General features: G+C 46.9%; 10 non-coding genes across 10 annotated transcripts; all 10 read right to left on the bottom strand.

Annotated features, from left to right (window-relative positions):
* Window positions 1-940: 940 nt before the first annotated feature.
* Window positions 941-1,012, bottom strand: trnae-uuc (transfer RNA glutamic acid (anticodon UUC)). The gene has a single exon. It is a non-coding gene; the product is annotated as a tRNA-Glu (tRNA).
* A 1,668-nt stretch (window positions 1,013-2,680) lies between these two features.
* trnay-gua (transfer RNA tyrosine (anticodon GUA)) lies at window positions 2,681-2,768 on the bottom strand. Its single transcript is given in 2 exon segments — window positions 2,681-2,716; window positions 2,732-2,768. It is a non-coding gene; the product is annotated as a tRNA-Tyr (tRNA).
* Window positions 2,769-2,971: 203 nt separating this feature from the next.
* trnae-uuc (transfer RNA glutamic acid (anticodon UUC)) lies at window positions 2,972-3,043 on the bottom strand. The gene has a single exon. It is a non-coding gene; the product is annotated as a tRNA-Glu (tRNA).
* Window positions 3,044-4,696: 1,653 nt separating this feature from the next.
* trnay-gua (transfer RNA tyrosine (anticodon GUA)) lies at window positions 4,697-4,784 on the bottom strand. Its single transcript is given in 2 exon segments — window positions 4,697-4,732; window positions 4,748-4,784. It is a non-coding gene; the product is annotated as a tRNA-Tyr (tRNA).
* A 2,052-nt stretch (window positions 4,785-6,836) lies between these two features.
* Window positions 6,837-6,908, bottom strand: trnae-uuc (transfer RNA glutamic acid (anticodon UUC)). Its single transcript has one exon. It is a non-coding gene; the product is annotated as a tRNA-Glu (tRNA).
* Window positions 6,909-8,545: 1,637 nt separating this feature from the next.
* trnay-gua (transfer RNA tyrosine (anticodon GUA)) lies at window positions 8,546-8,633 on the bottom strand. The gene is given in 2 exon segments: window positions 8,546-8,581; window positions 8,597-8,633. It is a non-coding gene; the product is annotated as a tRNA-Tyr (tRNA).
* Window positions 8,634-8,757: 124 nt separating this feature from the next.
* On the bottom strand, window positions 8,758-8,829 carry trnae-uuc (transfer RNA glutamic acid (anticodon UUC)). The gene has a single exon. It is a non-coding gene; the product is annotated as a tRNA-Glu (tRNA).
* A 1,637-nt stretch (window positions 8,830-10,466) lies between these two features.
* Window positions 10,467-10,554, bottom strand: trnay-gua (transfer RNA tyrosine (anticodon GUA)). Its single transcript is given in 2 exon segments — window positions 10,467-10,502; window positions 10,518-10,554. It is a non-coding gene; the product is annotated as a tRNA-Tyr (tRNA).
* Window positions 10,555-10,757: 203 nt separating this feature from the next.
* Window positions 10,758-10,829, bottom strand: trnae-uuc (transfer RNA glutamic acid (anticodon UUC)). Its single transcript has one exon. It is a non-coding gene; the product is annotated as a tRNA-Glu (tRNA).
* Window positions 10,830-11,636: 807 nt separating this feature from the next.
* On the bottom strand, window positions 11,637-11,709 carry trnar-acg (transfer RNA arginine (anticodon ACG)). Its single transcript has one exon. It is a non-coding gene; the product is annotated as a tRNA-Arg (tRNA).
* Between the last annotated feature and the right edge of the window lie 380 nt (window positions 11,710-12,089).

The following is a 12,089-nucleotide window of genomic DNA, read 5'->3' on the forward strand; positions in this document are numbered from 1 at the left end:
AAGCCTGTGACATCAAAACCACATGGCATTGCACCCTTCAAAGTAGTAAAGCGGTTACAGAGTAGCGATGAAATTGTTCATTCTAGAATCAACTGGCCCACCAGCCAGCATTTTGTGAGATGAATGGCAATACCAAAGCATGTCCGTGTCTCCCCTAGACATCGGAATGGGTGTGCAGAATGTGCCTTATTTTGGAAAAAATAGAAGAATGCCTAGAGAGTTGCCTTTTCTTTTGGACTTTGTAGAAAAAAAACACAACAACAAAATAAGCCGGAGAAAAACAAGCACAGAGCAAGCCAGCCAGGAGTCGAACCTAGAATCTTCTGATCCGTAGTCAGACGCGTTATCCATTGCGCCACTGGCCCACCATTAGTAAAGACCCCCGATTGTTACAGACTTGTTGGTTTTCGATGTGACGATGGCAAGCATTGATGTCTGCTCATTCTCACCTTGTTATCAGGAGAACAGACTACCAGCCCTCCAGCCCACCAGCCCACCAGCCCACGAGCCCTCCAGCCCTCCTGCCCACCAGCCCACGAGCCCTCCAGCCCTCCCTGGTGGTCTAGTGGTTAGGATTCGGCGCTCTCACCGCCGCGGCCCGGGTTCGATTCCCGGTCAGGGAAAGCTCTTTTGCCTTCCAATTGTGGACTGCGAATTCAAGCTCTGCTGACAGCTGTGAGAAAGCCAGCTCCAAGCCAAAACATTGGTGGGAACATGAAAAAAACACCTCCTTCGAGCCGGAGTTGAACCAGCGACCTAAGGATGGCCAACACTCCAACCTACAGTTCTCCGCTCTACCAGCTGAGCTATCGAAGGGGCTAAGGGCTAGTCAGAACCTCGACATATCAGGGTTCTGTAGCTCTACTGCTGGCCAAAAAGTCACTTCTGGTGCAGGAAGATTTGCTGGATTTTTGAGGAGGGAAGCAAAAAGGAGCATGCATTCCCATACCGGGAGTTGAACCCGGGCCGCCTGGGTGAAAACCAGGAATCCTAACCGCTAGACCATATGGGATCTGAACACTTTAAACTGGCCATGGGCTTCTGGCGCACTTTCCATACATGTGGTCAGCGTGGGCGCAGGACCTTGTAGTGGCCTGTTGCTTTAGTTCTGTGACTGTAACAATGTGATAATAATTTGGCAAAACAAGAATTATCCAAAAGGACGGTTTTCTGAATTATATAGTGTTGTATGCATTCAGGGAATCTGTTTTTTCACTCAACCCGGGGGTTCAGTGTATTTGGGCAGATTCCTGTGATTGCAGAATTGATTCCTCAAACTGGTAATTAAGCTCTTGTCCAAGTGAAAATACTTGTGTCATCCATTTGAAAACACACACGGCAACCTTTATCTAGAGGAAAAACTGGAGTCAACCCCTGGCTGCGTACAAGAAAACCAGGAATCCTAACTGCTAGACCATATGGGAACTGGCCAGCTTTAACTGGCCACAAGCTTGTGGGCCACTTTCCATAAATGTGGCCAGTGTGGGCGCAGGGTTTTGTAGTGGCCTGTTGCTTTTGGTGTGTGACTGTAACAATGTGATAATAATTTGGCAATACAAGAATCATCCGAAGGGACGGTTTACTGAAATATATAGTGTTGCATGCATTCAAGGGACATGTTTGTTGACTCACACAAGGTTCAGTTTTTTGGCCAGAATCCTGTGATTGCTGAATTTATACCTCGAACTGGTAATTAAGGTCTTGTCCAGGTGAAAATACTTGTGTCATGCATCTGAAAACACACATGGCAACCGTTATCTAGAGGAAAAACAGCCTATCGTCGGTCTGTCAAGGTACAAAACTGACATGTTGTGAGTTTAATAATGAAAGTGAGACCAATTTTTAATATGCTGATTATTCGCTCGTTCAGTTTAATGCAGATTACAAATTATTCTCAATGTCCAGGTGGCAATTAGTGATAAGGCTTCAAAATGGCAAGCCTGTGACATCAAAACCACATGGCATTGCACCCTTCAAAGTAGTAAAGCGGTTACAGAGTAGCGATGAAATTGTTCTTTCTAGAATCAACTGGCCCACCAGCCTGCATTTTGTGAGACGAATGGCAATACCAAAGCATGTCCGTGTCTCCCCTAGACATCGGAATGGGTGTGCAGAATGTGCCTTTTTTTGGAAAAAATAGAAGAATGCCTAGAGAGTTGCCTTTTCTTTTGGACTTTGGAGAAAAAAAACACAACAACAAAATAAGCCGGAGAAAAACAAGCACAGAGCGAGCCAGCCAGGAGTCAAACCTAGAATCTTCTGATCCGTAGTCAGACGCGTTATCCATTGCGCCACTGGCCCACCATTAGTAAAGACCCCCGATTGTTACAGACTTGTTGGTTTTCGATGTGACGGTGGCAAGCATTGATGTCTGCTCATTCTCACCTTGTTATCAGGAGAACAGACTACCAGCCCTCCAGCCCACCAGCCCACCAGCCCACAAGCCCACGAGCACTCCAGCCCTCCTGCCCACCAGCCCACGAGCCCTCCAGCCCACCATCCATCCCTGGTGGTCTAGTGGTTAGGATTCGGCGCTCTCACCGCCGCGGCCCGGGTTCGATTCCCGGTCAGGGAAAGCTCTTTTGCCTTCCAATTGTGGACTGCGAATTCAAGCTCTGCTGACAGCTGTGAGAAAGCCAGCTCCAAGCCAAAACATTGGTGGGAACATGAAAAAAACACCTCCTTCGAGCCGGAGTTGAACCAGCGACCTAAGGATGGCCAACACTCCAACCTACAGTCCTCCGCTCTACCAGCTGAGCTATCGAAGGGGCTAAGGGCTAGTCAGAACCTCGACATATCAGGGTTCTGTAGCTCTACTGCTGGCCAAAAAGTCACTTCTGGTGCAGGAAGATTTGCTGGATCAGAACCTCGACATATCAGGGTTCTGTAGCTCTACTGCTGGCCAAAAAGTCACTTCTGGTGCAGGAAGATTTGCTGGATTTTTGAGGAGGGAAGCAAAAAGGAGCATGCATTCCCATACCGGGAGTTGAACCCGGGCCGCCTGGGTGAAAACCAGGAATCCTAACCGCTAGACCATATGGGATTTGGACACTTTAAACTGGCCATGGGCTTCTGGCGCACTTTCCATACATGTGGTCAGCGTGGGCGCAGGACCTTGTAGTGGCCTGTTGCTTTAGTTCTGTGACTGTAACAATGTGATAATAATTTGGCAAAACAAGAATTATCCAAAAGGACGGTTTTCTGAATTATATAGTGTTGTATGCATTCAGGGAATCTGTTTTTTCACTCAACCCGGGGGTTCAGTGTATTTGGGCAGATTCCTGTGATTGCAGAATTGATTCCTCAAACTGGTAATTAAGCTCTTGTCCAAGTGAAAATACTCGTGTCATCCATTTGAAAACACACACGGCAACCTTTATCTAGAGGAAAAACTGGAGTCAACCCCTGGCTGCGTACGAGAAAACCAGGAATCCTAACTGCTAGACCATATGGGAACTGGCCAGCTTTAACTGGCCACAAGCTTGTGGGCCACTTTCCATAAATGTGGCCAGTGTGGGCGCAGGGTTTTGTAGTGGCCTGTTGCTTTTGGTGTGTGACTGTAACAATGTGATAATAATTTGGCAATACAAGAATCATCCGAAGGGACGGTTTACTGAAATATATAGTGTTGCATGCATTCAAGGGACATGTTTGTTGACTCACACATGGTTCAGTTTTTTGGCCAGAATCCTGTGATTGCTGAATTTATACCTCGAACTGGTAATTAAGGTCTTGTCCAGGTGAAAATACTTGTGTCATGCATCTGAAAACACACATGGCAACCGTTATCTAGAGGAAAAACTGCCTATCATCGGTCTGTCAAGGTACAAAACTGACATGTTGTGAGGTTAATAATGAAAGTGAGACCAATTTTTAATATGCTGATTATTCGCTCGTTCAGTTTAATGCAGATTACAAATTATTCTCAATGTCCAGGTGGCAATTAGTGATAAGGCTTCAAAATGGCAAGCCTGTGACATCAAAACCACATGGCATTGCACCCTTCAAAGTAGTAAAGCGGTTACAGAGTAGCGATGAAATTGTTCATTCTAGAATCAACTGGCCCACCAGCCTGCATTTTGTGAGACGAATGGCAATACCAAAGCATGTCCGTGTCTCCCCTAGACATCGGAATGGGTGTGCAGAATGTGCCTTTTTTTGGAAAAAATAGAAGAATGCCTAGAGAGTTGCCTTTTCTTTTGGACTTTGGAGAAAAAAAAACACAACAACAAAATAAGCCGGAGAAAAACAAGCACAGAGCGAGCCAGCCAGGAGTCGAACCTAGAATCTTCTGATCCGTAGTCAGATGCGTTATCCATTGCGAAACTGGCCCACCAAAAGTAAAGGCCCCCGATTGTTACAGACTTGTTGGTTTTCGATGTGACGGTGGCAAGCATTGATGTCTGCTCATTCTCACCTTGTTATCAGGAGAACAGACTACCAGCCCTCCAGCCCTCCAGCCCTCCAGCCCTCCAGCCCACCAGCCCAGCAGCCCACGAGCCCTCCAGCCCACCATCCCTCCCTGGTGGTCTAGTGGTTAGGATTCGGTGCTCTCACCGCCGCGGCCCGGGTTCGATTCCCGGTCAGGGAAAGCTCTTTTGCCTTCCAATTGTGGACTGCGAATTCAAGCTCTGCTGACAGCTGTGAGAAAGCCAGCTCCAAGCCAAAACATTGGTGGGAACATGAAAAAAACACCTCCTTCGAGCCGGAGTTGAACCAGCGACCTAAGGATGGCCAACACTCCAACCTACAGTCCTCCGCTCTACCAGCTGAGCTATCGAAGGGGCTAAGGGCTAGTCAGAACCTCGACCTATCAGGGTTCTGTAGCTCTACTGCTGGCCAAAAAGTCACTTCTGGTGCAGGAAGATTTGCTGGATTTTTGAGGAGGGAAGCAAAAAGGAGCATGCATTCCCATACCGGGAGTTGAACCCGGGCCGCCTGGGTGAAAACCAGGAATCCTAACCGCTAGACCGTATGGGCTTTGGACACTTTAAACTGGCCATGGGCTTCTGGCGCACTTTCCATACATGTGGTCAGCGTGGGCGCAGGACCTTGTAGTGGCCTGTTGCTTTAGTTCTGTGACTGTAACAATGTGATAATAATTTGGCAAAACAAGAATTATCCAAAAGGACGGTTTTCTGAATTATATAGTGTTGTATGCATTCAGGGAATCTGTTTTTTCACTCAACCCGGGGGTTCAGTGTATTTGGGCAGATTGCTGTGATTGCAGAATTGATTCCTCAAACTGGTAATTAAGCTCTTGTCCAAGTGAAAATACTCGTGTCATCCATTTGAAAACACACACGGCAACCTTTATCTAGAGGAAAAACTGGAGTCAACCCCTGGCTGCGTACAAGAAAACCAGGAATCCTAACTGCTAGACCATATGGGAACTGGCCAGCTTTAACTGGCCACAAGCTTGTGGGCCACTTTCCATAAATGTGGCCAGTGTGGGCGCAGGGTTTTGTAGTGGCCTGTTGCTTTTGGTGTGTGACTGTAACAATGTGATAATAATTTGGCAATACAAGAATCATCCGAAGGGACGGTTTACTGAAATATATAGTGTTGCATGCATTCAAGGGACATGTTTGTTGACTCACACATGGTTCAGTGTTTTGGCCAGAATCCTGTGATTGCTGAATTTATACCTCGAACTGGTAATTAAGGTCTTGTCCAGGTGAAAATACTTGTGTCATGCATCTGAAAACACACATGGCAACCGTTATCTAGAGGAAAAACTGCCTATCGTCGGTTTGTCAAGGTACAAAACTGACATGTTGTGAGGTTAATAATGAAAGTGAGACCAATTTTTAATCCGCAAAATTGCTGATTATTCGCTCGTTCAGTTTAATGCAGATTACAAATTATTCTCAATGTCCAGGTGGCAATTAGTGATAAGGCTTCAAAATGGCAAGCCTGTGACATCAAAACCACATGGCATTGCACCCTTCAAAGTAGTAAAGCGGTTACAGAGTAGCGATGAAATTGTTCTTTCTAGAATCAACTGGCCCACCAGCCTGCATTTTGTGAGACGAATGGCAATACCAAAGCATGTCCGTGTCTCCCCTAGACATCGGAATGGGTGTGCAGAATGTGCCTTTTTTTGGAAAAAATAGAAGAATGCCTAGAGAGTTGCCTTTTCTTTTGGACTTTGGAGAAAAAAAACACAACAACAAAATAAGCCGGAGAAAAACAAGCACAGAGCGAGCCAGCCAGGAGTAGAACCTAGAATCTTCTGATCCGTAGTCAGACGCGTTATCCATTGCGCCACTGGCCCACCAAAAGTAAAGACCCCTGATTGTTACAGACTTGTTGGTTTTCGATGTGACGGTGGCAAGCATTGATGTCTGCTGATTCTCACCTTGTTACCAGGAGAACAGACTACCAGCCCTCCAGCCCTCCAGCCCACCAGCCCAGCAGCCCACGAGCCTTCCAGCCCACCATCCCTCCCTGGTGGTCTAGTGGTTAGGATTCGGCGCTCTCACCGCCGCGGCCCGGGTTCGATTCCCGGTCAGGGAAAGCTCTTTTGCCTTCCAATTGTGGACTGCGAATTCAAGCTCTGCTGACAGCTGTGAGAAAGCCAGCTCCAAGCCAAAACATTGGTGGGAACATGAAAAAAACACCTCCTTCGAGCCGGAGTTGAACCAGCGACCTAAGGATGGCCAACACTCCAACCTACAGTCCTCCGCTCTACCAGCTGAGCTATCGAAGAGGCTAAGGGCTAGTCAGAACCTCGACATATCAGGGTTCTGTAGCTCTACTGCTGGCCAAAAAGTCACTTCTGGTGCAGGAAGATTTGCTGGATTTTTGAGGAGGGAAGCAAAAAGGAGCATGCATTCCCATACCGGGAGTTGAACCCGGGCCGCCTGGGTGAAAACCAGGAATCCTAACCGCTAGACCATATGGGATCTGGACACTTTAAACTGGCCATGGGCTTCTGGCGCACTTTCCATACATGTGGTCAGCGTGGGCGCAGGACCTTGTAGTGGCCTGTTGCTTTAGTTCTGTGACTGTAACAAAGTGATAATAATTTGGCAAAACAAGAATTATCCAAAAGGACGGTTTTCTGAATTATATAGTGTTGTATGCATTCAGGGAATCTGTTTTTTCACTCAACCCGGGGGTTCAGTGTATTTGGGCAGATTCCTGTGATTGCAGAATTGATTCCTCAAACTGGTAATTAAGCTCTTGTCCAAGTGAAAATACTCGTGTCATCCATTTGAAAACACACACGGCAACCTTTATCTAGAGGAAAAACTGGAGTCAACCCCTGGCTGCGTACGAGAAAACCAGGAATCCTAACTGCTAGACCATATGGGAACTGGCCAGCTTTAACTGGCCACAAGCTTGTGGGCCACTTTCCATAAATGTGGCCAGTGTGGGCGCAGGGTTTTGTAGTGGCCTGTTGCTTTTGGTGTGTGACTGTAACAATGTGATAATAATTTGGCAATACAAGAATCATCCGAAGGGACGGTTTACTGAAATATATAGTGTTGCATGCATTCAAGGGACATGTTTGTTGACTCACACATGGTTCAGTTTTTTGGCCAGAATCCTGTGATTGCTGAATTTATACCTCGAACTGGTAATTAAGGTCTTGTCCAGGTGAAAATACTTGTGTCATGCATCTGAAAACACACATGGCAACCGTTATCTAGAGGAAAAACTGCCTATCGTCGGTCTGTCAAGGTACAAAACTGACATGTTGTGAGGTTAATAATGAAAGTGAGACCAATTTTTAATATGCTGATTATTCGCTCGTTCAGTTTAATGCAGATTACAAATTATTCTCAATGTCCAGGTGGCAATTAGTGATAAGGCTTCAAAATGGCAAGCCTGTGACATCAAAACCACATGGCATTGCACCCTTCAAAGTAGTAAAGCGGTTACAGAGTAGCGATGAAATTGTTCATTCTAGAATCAACTGGCCCACCAGCCTGCATTTTGTGAGACGAATGGCAATACCAAAGCATGTCCGTGTCTCCCCTAGACATCGGAATGGGTGTGCAGAATGTGCCTTTTTTTGGAAAAAATAGAAGAATGCCTAGAGAGTTGCCTTTTCTTTTGGACTTTGGAGAAAAAAAAACACAACAACAAAATAAGCCGGAGAAAAACAAGCACAGAGCGAGCCAGCCAGGAGTCGAACCTAGAATCTTCTGATCCGTAGTCAGACGTGTTATCCATTGCGCCACTGGCCCACCAAAAGTAAAGACCCCCGATTGTTACAGACTTGTTGGTTTTCGATGTGACGGTGGCAAGCATTGATGTCTGCTCATTCTCACCTTGTTATCAGGAGAACAGACTACCAGCCCTCCAGCCCTCCAGCCCACCAGCCCAGCAGCCCACGAGCCTTCCAGCCCACCATCCCTCCCTGGTGGTCTAGTGGTTAGGATTCGGCGCTCTCACCGCCGCGGCCCGGGTTCGATTCCCGGTCAGGGAAAGCTCTTTTGCCTTCCAATTGTGGACTGCGAATTCAAGCTCTGCTGACAGCTGTGAGAAAGCCAGCTCCAAGCCAAAACATTGGTGGGAACATGAAAAAAACACCTCCTTCGAGCCGGAGTTGAACCAGCGACCTAAGGATGGCCAACACTCCAACCTACAGTCCTCCGCTCTACCAGCTGAGCTATCGAAGGGGCTAAGGGCTAGTCAGAACCTCGACATATCAGGGTTCTGTAGCTCTACTGCTGGCCAAAAAGTCACTTCTGGTGCAGGAAGATTTGCTGGATTTTTGAGGAGGGAAGCAAAAAGGAGCATGCATTCCCATACCGGGAGTTGAACCCGGGCCGCCTGGGTGAAAACCAGGAATCCTAACCGCTAGACCATATGGGATCTGGACACTTTAAACTGGCCATGGGCTTCTGGCGCACTTTCCATACATGTGGTCAGCGTGGGCGCAGGACCTTGTAGTGGCCTGTTGCTTTAGTTCTGTGACTGTAACAAAGTGATAATAATTTGGCAAAACAAGAATTATCCAAAAGGACGGTTTTCTGAATTATATAGTGTTGTATGCATTCAGGGAATCTGTTTTTTCACTCAACCCGGGGGTTCAGTGTATTTGGGCAGATTCCTGTGATTGCAGAATTGATTCCTCAAACTGGTAATTAAGCTCTTGTCCAAGTGAAAATACTCGTGTCATCCATTTGAAAACACACACGGCAACCTTTATCTAGAGGAAAAACTGGAGTCAACCCCTGGCTGCGTACGAGAAAACCAGGAATCCTAACTGCTAGACCATATGGGAACTGGCCAGCTTTAACTGGCCACAAGCTTGTGGGCCACTTTCCATAAATGTGGCCAGTGTGGGCGCAGGGTTTTGTAGTGGCCTGTTGCTTTTGGTGTGTGACTGTAACAATGTGATAATAATTTGGCAATACAAGAATCATCCGAAGGGACGGTTTACTGAAATATATAGTGTTGCATGCATTCAAGGGACATGTTTGTTGACTCACACATGGTTCAGTTTTTTGGCCAGAATCCTGTGATTGCTGAATTTATACCTCGAACTGGTAATTAAGGTCTTGTCCAGGTGAAAATACTTGTGTCATGCATCTGAAAACACACATGGCAACCGTTATCTAGAGGAAAAACTGCCTATCATCGGTCTGTCAAGGTACAAAACTGACATGTTGTGAGGTTAATAATGAAAGTGAGACCAATTTTTAATATGCTGATTATTCGCTCGTTCAGTTTAATGCAGATTACAAATTATTCTCAATGTCCAGGTGGCAATTAGTGATAAGGCTTCAAAATGGCAAGCCTGTGACATCAAAACCACATGGCATTGCACCCTTCAAAGTAGTAAAGCGGTTACAGAGTAGCGATGAAATTGTTCATTCTAGAATCAACTGGCCCACCAGCCTGCATTTTGTGAGACGAATGGCAATACCAAAGCATGTCCGTGTCTCCCCTAGACATCGGAATGAGTGTGCAGAATGTGCCTTTTTTTGGAAAAAATAGAAGAATGCCTAGAGAGTTGCCTTTTCTTTTGGACTTTGGAGAAAAAAAAACACAACAACAAAATAAGCCGGAGAAAAACAAGCACAGAGCGAGCCAGCCAGGAGTCGAACCTAGAATCTTCTGATCCGTAGTCAGACGTGTTATCCATTGCGCCACTGGCCCACCAAAAGTAAAGACCCCCGATTGTTACAGACTTGTTGGTTTTCGATGTGACGGTGGCAAGCATTGATGTCTGCTCATTCTCACCTTGTTATCAGGAGAACAGACTACCAGCCCTCCAGCCCTCCAGCCCACCAGCCCAGCAGCCCACGAGCCCTCCAGCCCACCATCCCTCCCTGGTGGTCTAGTGGTTAGGATTCGGCGCTCTCACCGCCGCGGCCCGGGTTCGATTCCCGGTCAGGGAAAGCTCTTTTGCCTTCCAATTGTGGACTGCGAATTCAAGCTCTGCTGACAGCTGTGAGAAAGCCAGCTCCAAGCCAAAACATTGGTGGGAACATGAAAAAAACACCTCCTTCGAGCCGGAGTTGAACCAGCGACCTAAGGATGGCCAACACTCCAACCTACAGTCCTCCGCTCTACCAGCTGAGCTATCGAAGGGGCTAAGGGCTAGTCAGAACCTCGACATATCAGGGTTCTGTAGCTCTACTGCTGGACAAAAAGTCACTTCTGGTGCAGGAAGATTTGCTGGATCAGAACCTCGACATATCAGGGTTCTGTAGCTCTACTGCTGGCCAAAAAGTCACTTCTGGTGCAGGAAGATTTGCTGGATTTTTGAGGAGGGAAGCAAAAAGGAGCATGCATTCCCATACCGGGAGTTGAACCCGGGCCGCCTGGGTGAAAACCAGGAATCCTAACCGCTAGACCATATGGGATTTGGACACTTTAAACTGGCCATGGGCTTCTGGCGCACTTTCCATACATGTGGTCAGCGTGGGCGCAGGACCTTGTAGTGGCCTGGTGCTTTAGTTCTGTGACTGTAACAATGTGATAATAATTTGGCAAAACAAGAATTATGCAAAAGGACGGTTTTCTGAATTATATAGTGTTGTATGCATTCAGGGAATCTGTTTTTTCACTCAACCCGGGGGTTCAGTGTATTTGGGCAGATTCCTGTGATTGCAGAATTGATTCCTAAAACTGGTAATTAAGCTCTTGTCCAAGTGAAAATACTCGTGTCATCCATTTGAAAACACACATGGCAACCGTTATCTAGAGGAAAAACTGCCTATCGTCGGTCTGTCAAGGTACAAAACTGACATTTTGTGAGGTTAATAATGAAAGTGAGACCAATTTTTAATATGCTGATTATTCGCTCGTTCAGTTTAATGCAGATTACAAATTATTCTCAATGTCCAGGTGGCAATTAGTGATAAGGCTTCAAAATGGCAAGCCTGTGACATCAAAACCACATGGCATTGCACCCTTCAAAGTAGTAAAGCGGTTACAGAGTAGCGATTAAATTGTTCATTCTAGAATCAACTGGCCCACCAGCCAGCATTTTGTGAGATGAATGGCAATACCAAAGCATGTCCGTGTCTCCCCTAGACATCGGAATGGGTGTGCAGAATGTGCCTTTTTTTGGAAAAAATAGAAGAATGCCTAGAGAGTTGCCTTTTCTTTTGGACTTTGGAGAAAAAAAACACAACAACAAAATAAGCCGGAGAAAAACAAGCACAGAGCGAGCCAGCCAGGAGTCGAACCTAGAATCTTCTGATCCGTAGTCAGACGCGTTATCCATTGCGCCACTGGCCCACCATTAGTAAAGACCCCCGATTGTTACAGACTTGTTGGTTTTCGATGTGACGATGGCAAGCATTGATGTCTGCTCATTCTCACCTTGTTATCAGGAGAACAGACTACCAGCCCTCCAGCCCACCAGCCCACCAGCCCACGAGCCCTCCAGCCCTCCTGCCCACCAGCCCACCAGCCCACGAGCCCTCCAGCCCTCCCTGGTGGTCTAGTGGTTAGGATTCGGCGCTCTCACCGCCGCGGCCCGGGTTCGATTCCCGGTCAGGGAAAGCTCTTTTGCCTTCCAATTGTGGACTGCGAATTCAAGCTCTGCTGACAGCTGTGAGAAAGCAAGCTCCAAGCCAAAACATTGGTGGGAACATGAAAAAAACACCTCCTTCGAG

Source organism: Carassius gibelio, chromosome A11 (genome assembly GCF_023724105.1).
Source record: "Carassius gibelio isolate Cgi1373 ecotype wild population from Czech Republic chromosome A11, carGib1.2-hapl.c, whole genome shotgun sequence".
In the NCBI taxonomy this organism is placed as follows: domain Eukaryota; kingdom Metazoa; phylum Chordata; class Actinopteri; order Cypriniformes; family Cyprinidae; genus Carassius; species Carassius gibelio.